We start from the raw sequence: 12,181 nt of genomic DNA on the forward strand, positions 1-12,181 counted from the left end.
CGCCCCCACCCCCCCCCCCCCCCCCCCCGCTTCAGCGTTTCACTTCTCCTTTGGTTCCCCGCTGCCTCTGCCCATACAGGCGGGGGTGAGCAGCGGGGATCCAGAGGAGAATCTGCAGGCTGTACCGCCTCACTTCCCCCTGCTGTCTGCATCCCCCCCCCACCTGCGCCCGAAGTGAGAGCCTTGATCGCCTTGCCCTTGCTACGGCCCTGGGAATGCCAGGTGTACCGGTTTAAAGTAAAGTAAAGGACAGGGTGACAGCTGCCGCAATCTGGTACAATTACATGCAAATTGGGAGAGATGATTGACACTGGACGCATTTATCCTGGCTCCAGGGACTATCCCAAACCGTATTTAATAGTACCAAGTACAATTACATGCGGACTGCAGCCACCGTCACCATCATTAACGTCAATGAGTACAGTGACTGCATCTGAACTGGGACAGCTGGGATTCCTGCCTCAGGAATCCGTAGGTTCTTGCCTTCAGGAATCTCAGAATGCAGCATGTGTCCCCATGCGAATGGGGCCTTGGACATAATCATGAAAATGCATAAAAATCCTTCAGCTCAAACAGTAGCCCTTGAGGTTGATTTCCTAAAGGGTAGAGTTGGGAATCTTCATCTCCTAAACTGGACGAAGATTCACTTTACTTATCCCATCACATGAAAAGCAAATTACTGTTTATTCCATCTGCAAACGATTGAGTATTCAAAATGAACACAGCTAGATTGTATTTCTTGTTCAGGCGCACGGGCCTATAATCTTACATAAGATCTTGCTGCAAATGTGTACGTTTGTACTGACCTTTACATGCGCACAGCATATAGTGCAAATGCGCCCTATTGGCTACAAAGATGCTAGGTGACTCAAGCTTCCTGTGTCCTAACAAAAGGAGGACACCAGGCGGCAAAGACCTGTCTGCCTCCCAGCAACTAAAGACATTTGGCAGCAAGGGCACAAGGCACCTCAAGCCACCTGCATCCCAGTAATGAGGCTCCAATAGAATACATTCCACTGCATGCTTTACACATGTAAACAATAGCACAAACGTGTCCATGCATACAACAAAAACAATGGTCCATATGAAGGATTGTGCATGCCGATTTTTCCATTTTTTTTTCTTTAAGGATCTGAACACAGTGCAACCTTACTGCTCTTTACAAAGCTTTGCACATGGGTCCATAGAAAGCAATACTTCTGCGTTCTCTATGCTGCACATGTCCATGAGCCCAAAGAGCGTTAAAAGCAGACCTTTACCCATATCTTTAAAATAACAACAAACGCACCTTTAGAAATGTTTAGTAATGACAATCTACACACACATCCTTCTAGATAATTGCCGGCTTTGTATTCTTTGTAGGGCTGCAACAACTAATCGGCATAATCGATTCTAATCGATTATTGAAAAAGTTGTCAACTTTTTAAATAATCGATTAAATACTAAGGGCAGATTACTAGCTCTACTATTACCTCCTGGATTTATAGCACATGTGACTAGGACATGTGATCATGCACTTTCCCCGAAATCTCATGCGATTACAGATGAGATTTCCCCGCAATGCTCTGCTGATGGCAAGGCAATCCCAGTGTGTACAGGGGTGTGGAATTCCTATCGCCCGACGCCCGGGACATGCAGTTTTGGGCGCTGGGCGAGTAGTTTGAAGTACATTCAGCCCGGCTCCGGACAAGCAGAGCTGAATGTACATTGTGGAGCCGCTGCCGCTTGTTTAACCACTTGCCGTCCGCCCGCAGTAAAAAAACGGACGGACAGCACTGCAGCATTGGCGGGAGGAGGGCGTCAGGAGGAGGAGGACGGGAGATCCTTGCTGATCTCCATCCGAGCTGATAAGGAGGTTTAACACCGCGGATGTCAACTGGTTAATACAAGTGGTCTGATCAGACCACTTGTATTAATTTGAGCAGCGGCGATCGTTTCTGCCCGCACCCCCCGCCGTAGTTTTCGGGGTCGCCCGCTCTCCCTGGGGACCCCGAAAACTAAGGCACAACGGCTCAGCCATAGAGCAGACGAAAAACGTCTGCTCTACGGGCTCTCTGTGTGTTCTCTGAGACCGTGGCGCTGTAATCACAGCGCCACCTGTCTCGGCTGTCAGGAACTACACAACAGCTGTTCTGTGTTGGAGGGCAGGTTCCATTAAGAGAACCTGTCGCCTCCAAACTATCACATAAGGGATTTTAATCTCCTATGTAATAGGAAGAACATTAAGGGGAAAAAGTAAATACATAAAAAGTTGAAGAAAATTTTAAAAGTAAAAAAAATAAAATATATAAAGATTTAAAAAATGAAAAAGTAAAAAAAATAAACATAAATAAAAATGAAACCCTGCTGCCTCCGCCATCTGCATGCAAATAAACGCATGCGTAGGACATTCTGCATGTGCTTTGAGATTGCAGCTGCCATTCCATGGTGGTAGCCAGAATTCTCTTACACACACATAATGTGCATTAAAGGGTAAGTTCATTTTCCCAGGTAATATGGAAAAATAAAAATTACCCGATGAAATCTGGCCGTCTCTCCCAAACCGCCAACCCCCTGGCTATACTTTACCTTTCGGCGAACAATCCCTCCCCTCCGCCAGTATGGGTGTGCTATCTGTCCCCCGTACTGATGTCCAAACGCCCCGATAACTTCCCCGATATTGGAACTTACGGGCAGATGAAAATTTCCTCTGACTGGCAGTGCCGTAGGGGAACATGAAGCCAGCTTCCCGTGCAATCAGGAAGCCGTGCGGCAAGTAATGACCCGCCTCCTGGTTTTCTGATTGGCCCGCGAAGCCGGCTCCTTGATGATTGGTTGGAAAGCCGGCATCCTGGCCAATCAGCATCCAGCCAGTTTCCCGGTCAATCAGGTCATTACTCGCCACCCGGCTTCCTGATTGACCGGGAAGGTTTCCCGGCCAATCGCAATCAAGCAGGCCAAACAACATGGACCCGGCTTCCGTGGCAATCGGGAACCTGGGCGGGATGTCATTACCTGCTGCCCGGTTTCCTGATTACCAGGGAAGCCTGCTCTACGTCATCGGAAGCACCGGTATTAGTATTCAGTGTCGGCGAGATCCGAAAGCAAAAAAATCGGTACTCGTACTCGATACCGAAAAACCGGTATTGGTGCATCCTTAGTTTTGATTAAAACTATTTTTTGTATTGGGACAAGTAGATTGTCGTGAAGGACAAGTAGATTTGGCCCCCACTTTAGCCCTTGGACAAGTAGTTTTTTTAAAAACTTCCACACCCCTGGTGCATTGCTTTGCCAAACTGAAGTCATTTTGCCCTTTCTAAGCAGGAAGTGAAAGTTCTGCAAGTGTAAGAATTTCACAATCACAGCATTTTACACCTGACATGTCTATGTTATTATTAATCATCACACATAGAGGGATGCATTGGTAGAATTTGATTTTTGAGTGTAAAGGTCCGCTGTAACTCTTCTTGGCTAGTGTAGGATACAATTATTGTATCCTACAGATCAGTTGCTACTTCCGCTCATCCCAAGACCTCCTGCTTTCCAGTAATATAAGTAATGTCTTCCTTATATTGTAAAGCTCTGCGCAAACTGTTGGCGCTATATAAATCCTGTATAATAATACTTCTCATTCTTTGTCACACAAAGTTACGAAGTAACAGAGAGATCGCTGAGGAAGAGAAGATTCTTCCTGTCTGCAGCAAACTCTTCCAGCTTCCTCCTTTCAGTCACACATAAGAGATTACGGTTTGGCCACTTGGTTGAAACTGAAAAAAATGCTTATTTTCTTACTAAGTTTGGTTGTTTTTGTTTTTCAAATTATACTGTTTCTGTACATTGTAAAAAATCTGTAAATTATTCATGCAACCTTAGAACGTTACCGGCAGGTCAGCTTAAAGAGCATCCGTCATGAGAGAATTATGAAGGTTGCAATTGTAAACCTCTCCTTTTGTCCGGCTGTCATGCTGTTGCATTGGCTTCAATGCTTTCCGAGTCACTTGTCCGCCACAAGCAAAAGAACTTCTGACACTCGTTTACAGCACGTGTGCTCTGCATCACACATTTAGTCCCCGTTCAAACCTAGGAGTTTTGTGCATGCACTTTGACGAGCGTTCATGAAACGCTTCGGGCATGCTTTAGGTGTAAACGAGGCCTAAGGCCCCATTTACACTGCTAAGAGCCGGCCCTTACAGATCCCTGCGGCGTGCACGGCCGTATGGGGCCGCCCCCGGGAAGGACAGGTGCTGCGTGTAATTGTACGTGGCAGCCTGTTCTTCTCTATGGGAGGACACGGCCGTATGCCGCCGTAGGCTCACCCGAACTGACATCCGTGCGGGTGTCCATACTTGTACGCAGACATGATGGGTCATGTCTGCTTCCGAGCATAGACACCCGCACGGATGTGCAGTTCGGGTGAATGTACGGCAGGGTCCTCGATTAGAGAAGAACAGGCTGCTGCGTACAATTACACGCAGCACCTGTCCTTCCCGGGACAGTGACCCTATACGGCCGTGCACGCCGCAGGGATCTCTATGGGCCGGCTCTTAGCAGTGTGAATGAGGCCTAGATGTGCACTGCGTTAAGGCAGCACATTCATTTTAAATGGGTTGACAATGCAGAAGAATGGACCAAAAAATGAACATATCTACTGGCTGCAGTCACTGTTCATTGGAGAATGTTTGGAATTTTGTGACCAGCGCCTTGAAAAATTGACTTTTGTGGAATGGGGTTCCCCAGGGGGGTCACATACTGCTTGAATTTTGGCCAAGTCAGAAGAACTTTGAGCAGTGCAGTACAGCTCAAGGGCCCATTCACACCATAGCGCTGCGCTAAATGCATGGGACCTATCTGTTGAGAGCATGCTATCACATAGCACATGGTACGCATGCTAGGTGAACTGCCATTGATTCTCAATGGTACCCCAAAGCGCTTCCCAGTAGGCAGGCGTGCAATGCAGCATTACTGTGCAGTGCATGCAATACGTTTTTCACTGGACAATTCAGAATTGAGAAATCTGATTGGATGACCAGTGAAACGTCTTCAAGAAAAATACAGCAAGTCCAGTTGCCTTGACTTATTTTTATACAGATATACCATGACCTGGATGAATGAGAACCTTCACAGACATACAGTTAGCGAATAACTTTGGAGGTTTTCTCTAGTTGTTGTCAATGGAGCTGGCTCTAAAAAAAAAAAAAAAAAAAAAATTCCCATTGGCTCCTATATTCCATATTAATTTGTCCTCCCCTGCCATAGGTGATCTTAATATCACAAATTTATTTTGATCAACCTGTATAGGGCAAAACCCTCGAACTTCCAGCTGAGCCTCATTGTCCAAAAGCCAGAAATACCGATCATTTTATAGGTCAAAAAACCAAAACATTTTCTGAAACGAAGACAGCAATACATTCAACAAACGTTACAAAGTAGTAAGTACTGGCCAAAAGACACTGGGGGGAATTTATCAAAACTGCAGACAGAAAGTGGAGCAGCTGCCTATGGCAACCAATCAGCTTCTCTCTTCAGTCAGTTAAGATTTAAAAATGAAAGAGAGATGCTGATTGGTTGCCATGCACAGCTGCTCCAGTTTTGCTAAATTCCCATCACAATGTCCAAAGGACGACTTCCCGGCATGAAGCAAAATGATTAAAAGAAAATGAATGTTTAATTAAAACCCGAGCCCTGAGAGTAATGACTTAAGACAAATTGAAGCTAAAATGGGATTGGTTGCCAAGGATTAAAGCATATTTTTCATATTTCCAGCATGTTTGACTGCTGAAAAGCCTCTCATTAAAAAAATGTGAGTCAAATGAATTCTAGTCTAACGACAGAGACGAGATGGGAGACAACTGCAAGATGTAGAATAATACAGAACATTTTGGCCAAGGTGTTAAAAGATAAGAGGGGCTAATCTCATGTCTGTTGGACCCGCACACATTTGCTCCTGGGGGGGAACAACTGACTGGGTAGGGTTTTAAAGAGAACTATGGCCAAACATTTTTTGGTGTTAGTTTCCTTTTGGGTCACCGGAGGACATTTGCTAAGTGACACTAAATTCAGGAGTTAAATCTTAAAAATACATTCAAGTACCCCAACTATTAACAATTGTATCTTATTTGTGTATCACTCGGCTGTAGATCCTCAAATCCTCTCTGAATTGGTGCTGACACTGTCCTTCCTTCTGGAGGGGGGCTACTTTTGTTCCCCATGGTCCCTGTGTCTGTTGTAAAGTAGTCACTGCTCCAAGCTCGCTCCCGTGATGGACTACAATCTCACCTTTGTTTACTCATTTGTATTGAGATTGTAGTTCATCCCGGGAGTGAGCTTGGAGCGGTGGCTACTTTACAACACACACAGAGACCATGGGGAACAAAAGTAGCCCCCCTCCAGAAGGAAGGACAGTGTCAGCACCAATTCAGAGAGGATTTGAGGAGCTACAGCCAAGTGATACATAAATAAGATACAATTGTTAATAGTTAGGGTACTTGAATGTATTTTTAAGATTTAATTCCTGAGTTTAGTGTCACTTTAAAATCTTTGGAAGGAATACCTATGCAAACCAGTGTTAATTTTGACACCAAATTTTATTTTCGTCTTTGTCTTTTGACAAAAATTTATTTTTAGTCGCATTTTAGACATGATTAATTTTTATTTTAGTCTAGTTTTAGTCGACTAAAATCTAATAGGTTTATTGGTTGTTCACATCTTCCTACCACAGGAAGTGTTCAGGGAACCAAAAGCCAAATGCACTAGTCTGGGAACGAATTTTGATTTTTGTTCCGTCAGCGAAAATTCTCCGAATATTCGTTTCGTTTTCGTTGTTAACTGCTCTAGTATTTCCTTTTTGTCACGGAAAAACAGGCAAATGACGAAAAAAAACCAAAACATTTTCCATCGATGGAATAAACACTGATGCAAACTAACAAATATTTTCTCATTGATTTTCCTAATGTTGATTTCTTAATAAAAACTAAATCTTTTGAACACCCTCGGAGTGTAAAGCTAAGGGAAACAAATGGTATAAATACAAGAAATAATTATAAATAATTTATGAGTTTATGGAGCACAAATACTACGCCGGTGATGTGTGCGAGATCCTGAAAGCCTAATTAAGTGGACTGCTTGGAAGCTGCTGACCACAAGAAGAGCCGTACTCTCCGTCCGCACGGAACTGGCAGATCACCAACAAGTCATCAATAATGTATAGGGATACGCAGGCCAATCTGCACAGTGATGTCTGTATTGTCAGGCGTGTTCTACAACTGCAAACCAAAACAAAAATCATTATTGGGTTGACACAAAGTCCGGGCCTCTTGGCAACACAGTGCATTGTTATAAAGTAAATCATTTATTCAAAAGGACAACCTGCAACAAATGAATAATTAAACCTCCAATAAACAATGCATCTGTTCCAGTCACAATTTTAATCTTTGACATCTGCATCTATCTTCTCCTATAGGTGTACCAACATCAACTTATATGCCAGGGATGAACAAAATCAAATGGAATTCAGGGGCCACATGACAGAAATCTCAGGTCATTGTGTGCCAACGGACACCTCCATTCACCTATCATCAAGAGGAACATCGACTGGGCAGGTTAGAAAATTTGACACGTCTCTACACCATATAATAAACATCATAAGTCGTCAGCACAGTGTCAGCTTGCCCTGCTCGCCTTCTCTCCATTGAGGTCAATGCTGACATTCAGCTGAACCGAATGTTTAAAGTCCTTTGAGGGGGGTACCCCTACACTGGAAAGATTAAATGCTTCTTTAGGTCTAAGGCAGGGGTAGGCAACCTCGTCACTCCAGGCCTCTGTAGAACTACAAGTCCCATGAGGCATTGCAAGACTGACAGCCATATACACGACTCCAAAAGCAGAAGCATGATGGGGTTTGTAGTGGGGATGCACTGATAGCATTTTTTTCAAGATCGAGTACCGATTCTTTTACTCAAGTACTCAATACCAATTACCAATACTTTTTTTATGTCATTTATTCTAAAACAATACAGGCTAATGATTTTAGGACAATGGTGGGGCGCCAGGGCCTGGTCCCAGCTGCAAATGCTGCGCCTCTGGTAGTTCTGCCACTGACTCCAAGCTGAAGTGACAACACCTTCGCTCTCATTTGCACCAAAATGTATTTCTGAATCTCATTAATTTGCAAACACAACAGATGAGGAAAGCATTAACATAACCTGAACAAACACTAACATTGCAAATCAATAACATAGGAGGACAACCCTAAGGAGCTATATATGGAAGGGGGCGTATTACAGCAAACAAAGACGTTTAACAAAGCCAGATAAACACCTTCACCAACGCACACCAGCCATCCATGTAGAATAAATCTAAAATACAACACCCAGCAAAACTTTTATGGGTCTGATTTGCAGTGACTGCTGATTGGTTAAGATTTTGTGCACCTTAATGCATATTTATCTAGACCTTAGGGCTATATTGTACATCAGTGAAGGGGGGGAAGGGGTCTTCTTCCCAGTAAAATAAATTCATGAGCATTATATGTTTCAGCAAACAACAAATCATTGATGGTGCCCACACATGTTATAATCCGACTACAAAGCTTCCCTTCTGATCACATTTCTGTCATCTGAACGCTCAATGAATGTAGCGAGCGGCGCTTGTTTTTGATCCTCGCCTTCCGTTCCCTCTAAAAGGAATAACTCAGCCAAGGTGGAACATTTCTTCTTTTGTCCAAATAGATTATTGAATACATTTTCATATATCAGTGTTCAATTGGTGAACGTAATGCACATTTATCAAATCATTGTTCCCTGACAGCATGTGCTGGGCAACTGATTTGTTTTCTTTTAATCAACTATTGATCAACTAAAAGAAAAAGTCACCTAAGAAAGCATTGAATGAAAATGACATTCTGAAGGCTCACTTGCCGCTGGATTCCCTATTTGCTTATGAAAATGCGAGCGGGTTTGTGCATGTTTAACAAACAATAACGATACACTTTGTCACTGCAAGTCCCTATTCACACAAATTGCGCGATTCAACGCATGAAAATGTGCACGAATGTGTGGGGAGAAAACATGCACTACCTTTCCGCGTTTGGCGCACGCCCAAGAACCCATTGAAACCAACGGGGGCACGTGCCAAACGAACGTCACCACAAAGCTATGGTGTGAATGGGGCCTTACTGGGACGAGTGTCCCATTAAAAGATTTACCCTCTATTCCTGCTCGAACAACAACTCAACATTTTGGCTTTTCTCTCACCTTCAGTCCAGGTCTACAGGACAGACAGACAAAGTGATTCTCCCTAAGGCCTCATTCACACTGGTAAGAGCCGGCCCGTACAGATCGATACGGCCGTGCACGCCGCATGGGGCCGCTCCCGGGAAGGACAGGTGCTGCGTGTGATTTGTACGCAGCAGCCTGTTCTTCTCTATGGGAGTACGCGGCCGTACGCTCACCCGAATTGCACGTCTGTGCGGGTGTCTGTACTCGTATGCAGACAGGATGGATACCTTTCTGCGTCCGAGTAGGGACAGCTGCACGGACCTGCAGTTCGGGTGAGCGTACTGTGGCGTAGGGTGAATGAGGCCTAAGGGGCCGATTCACACCACCACGTTGCAATGGTAATACGGACAGCATGCTTTTTTTTTTTTTTTAGCATAGCGGGATGTGATGCAGAAAAACCGCCTTGCACCCCGCTGTGCCTGTAGAACTGACTGAAATGTCACAAGGTACATTTCAATAAAGTTCTACCAAAAAAAAAAGAGAAAAGTGCAATGTGCTGTGATTGGCACTGTCAGGCAACGCACACCAGCCGCTGTGCATTTAGTGCAGTGGCTGGTGCGAATTGGCCCTAAATGGGACGTAATCAGCAATAATATCTTAACAGGAGTTCTAACCCTTCCCTTTGTTATCCAAAAGGAAAAAATGGCTTCCGATCCACTTTAAACAGCAAAAACGCCCGTCATCTATCATTTCCAGAACACAGGAGTTTGGGGTATACAGTCATCAAAATTGGGACCCGGACAAAGCTTTTGGAATATCTGCTAAGTGCTCCCCAGACATCACAGGACACAAATTTAGAACAAAATGGCTTGTAGCCCCCGTTCACATCTGAGCGTTTTCGTCACGCGTTTCCTTTAGCACATCAAAGCTCAAGAATTGTATTACATTCATTGGTGCCCATTCGCACCAAGTCGCTGGATAAAGTACCTGAGCTTATTTTGGGAAAAAGCGTTTTCTCGCCTATCAACCGTGTCCTAATCTCCTATTGGCCAAAAAAATAGCACTCAAGCCCGAAAACATCTGAAAAAAAGCGCAGAAAAAACTTCTTTACGGGCCCATTCACACCAAAATCGGAAGTCAACAGAGGCTCCAGTGACTTGCAATTGCACCTTCCGATCCGTTAATGGAAGGGCACCAAAAAATGAACGGAGCTGTTTCACACGGATCCCATGCACTGAAAACAAGTGTTCTACTTTTTTTTTCTGTTCAACGGAACTGAGCGCCGCAGTGTAAACCAGCCCCATTCACACCCATTCCTTTCATCGGAGCCCTTCTGTTAGCATCCGTTGAAAAACATATCGCAATAGATCGCTACGCAACCGTTCCGGTATGAATGTAAAATCGCCCCATTCACATCAGATTCACAGATCCGGTGTGAATGGGCCCTAAGTGCCCATTCACACTGAGCGTTTAAATCGGGCGATTTCTGCCACAATATCGCCCATATTTGCCGCGCGATATCGCGGAAGTCGCTCGACCAATGATTTTCAATGGAGCCGTTCTATTCTACAGCACCATGTCGCCTGTCGCTCGTGCAGGACCCTTTTTCCCGCGAATGTCGCGCTATTTTTCTATTTTTGCATGCAGCCCGACGATGAAGGTCGCCCGAACAGGTGCGCTATCCCGGCCGCGCGGAAATCCGCTCGAGGTAAGTGTCGCTCAGTGTGAATGGGGCCATAAGAGAAATTCCACCTTTAAAAAAAATAAATGCAGAATTCTTCATAGAAGAAACAAATGTGTATTTATTTTTTGCATTGGAGCCTTCGGTGGATGGCGGGTGCAATGTTCTGGCTCCTGCAGACTCTTCCTCCTGTCCATGTTTGTGCCTCGGTATGGGCATTCAGTACATGGGCGGGAGGGAGACTGAATGGACTAGAAGTATAATGATGTCAGCGCACTTGTATTGCATTGAGAACAACAAGTCCCTCTGCTGCGGTAGCTGATGGAACGTGTAGCTGTAGCTTATTCATTCACAGATCCTGTCAAAGGATTCCTTTCCTTCTAAAAGGTTCCCATACACTGGCCGAATTTCGGGCAGTTTTTAATGTACCGGCCCAAAATCGTGTGTGGGGCTGTCGGCTCCCTTTCAGCAGGCATTCCTCGGTCAGCTGATCAAAGGAGACGGCTGGAAAATCTTCCTACGATCAGAGCCGGCAGCCAATGAGCTGCCCACTCTGATGGGGTATCCTGACAGGTTTCCGGCAGCACCTGTCAGAATACAATGGGGGGAATTTATCAAAACTGGAACAGTCAGAATCTGGAGCAGTTGCCGGTGGCAACCAATCAGCATCTTTCTTCAGTTTGCTCAGGTAAGATTTGAAAATGAGACAGAGAAGCTGATTGGTTGCAGTGCAAATCTGCTCCAGATTTTGTCTGCTCCAGTTTTGATAAATTCCCCCCAATGTAAACAGCGGGATTCCTCGATCGGCACGCTCTTTGTATTGATGGAGGAATCGCGGCAATTTTTTTGATTCAGCCCGCGAGTTAAATTAAAAAAAATTGATAGGTGTACGGCCAGCCTTAATATTCATTATCGAAGAAACTTTTCTTTTTTGGCTGTGGCAACTAGGGCTGCAACAACTAATCGACATAATCGATTATAATCGATTATTGAAAAAGTTGTCAACTTTTTCAATAATCGATTAATCGGCTTCCGATCATTTGGCCCTGTTCACGGGTCCACAAACACGCGCCGCACCTCCTCCCCAACTCACGTTCACCGCTGCCAGACCCGCCCGCATCCACGCTCTACACGCCGCACCTCCTTCCCGCCTCACACTATCCGCCCACATCCACGATTGGCACAGGGACGCGGGGAGATGTAGTAAGGAGGAGCAGGTGTGGGGGGATAACAGCTGCCGATAGACAGGTCCGATCTCAGAAGCAAGTTGCTGGAAGACTGCTCAGGTAAGCCTGCACAGTCCTCC

General features: G+C 45.1%; 1 protein-coding gene across 1 annotated transcript in view; it reads right to left on the reverse strand.

Moving 5' to 3' along the window:
* Positions 1-12,181, reverse strand: part of USP33 (ubiquitin specific peptidase 33) — a 56,525-nt gene that overhangs the window by 42,500 nt on the left and 1,844 nt on the right. The gene's annotated exons all lie outside the window — the stretch shown is intronic.

Source organism: Nanorana parkeri, unplaced genomic scaffold (genome assembly GCF_000935625.1).
Source record: "Nanorana parkeri isolate BGI_ZX_2015 unplaced genomic scaffold, ASM93562v1 scaffold418, whole genome shotgun sequence".
In the NCBI taxonomy this organism is placed as follows: Eukaryota; Metazoa; Chordata; class Amphibia; order Anura; family Dicroglossidae; genus Nanorana; species Nanorana parkeri.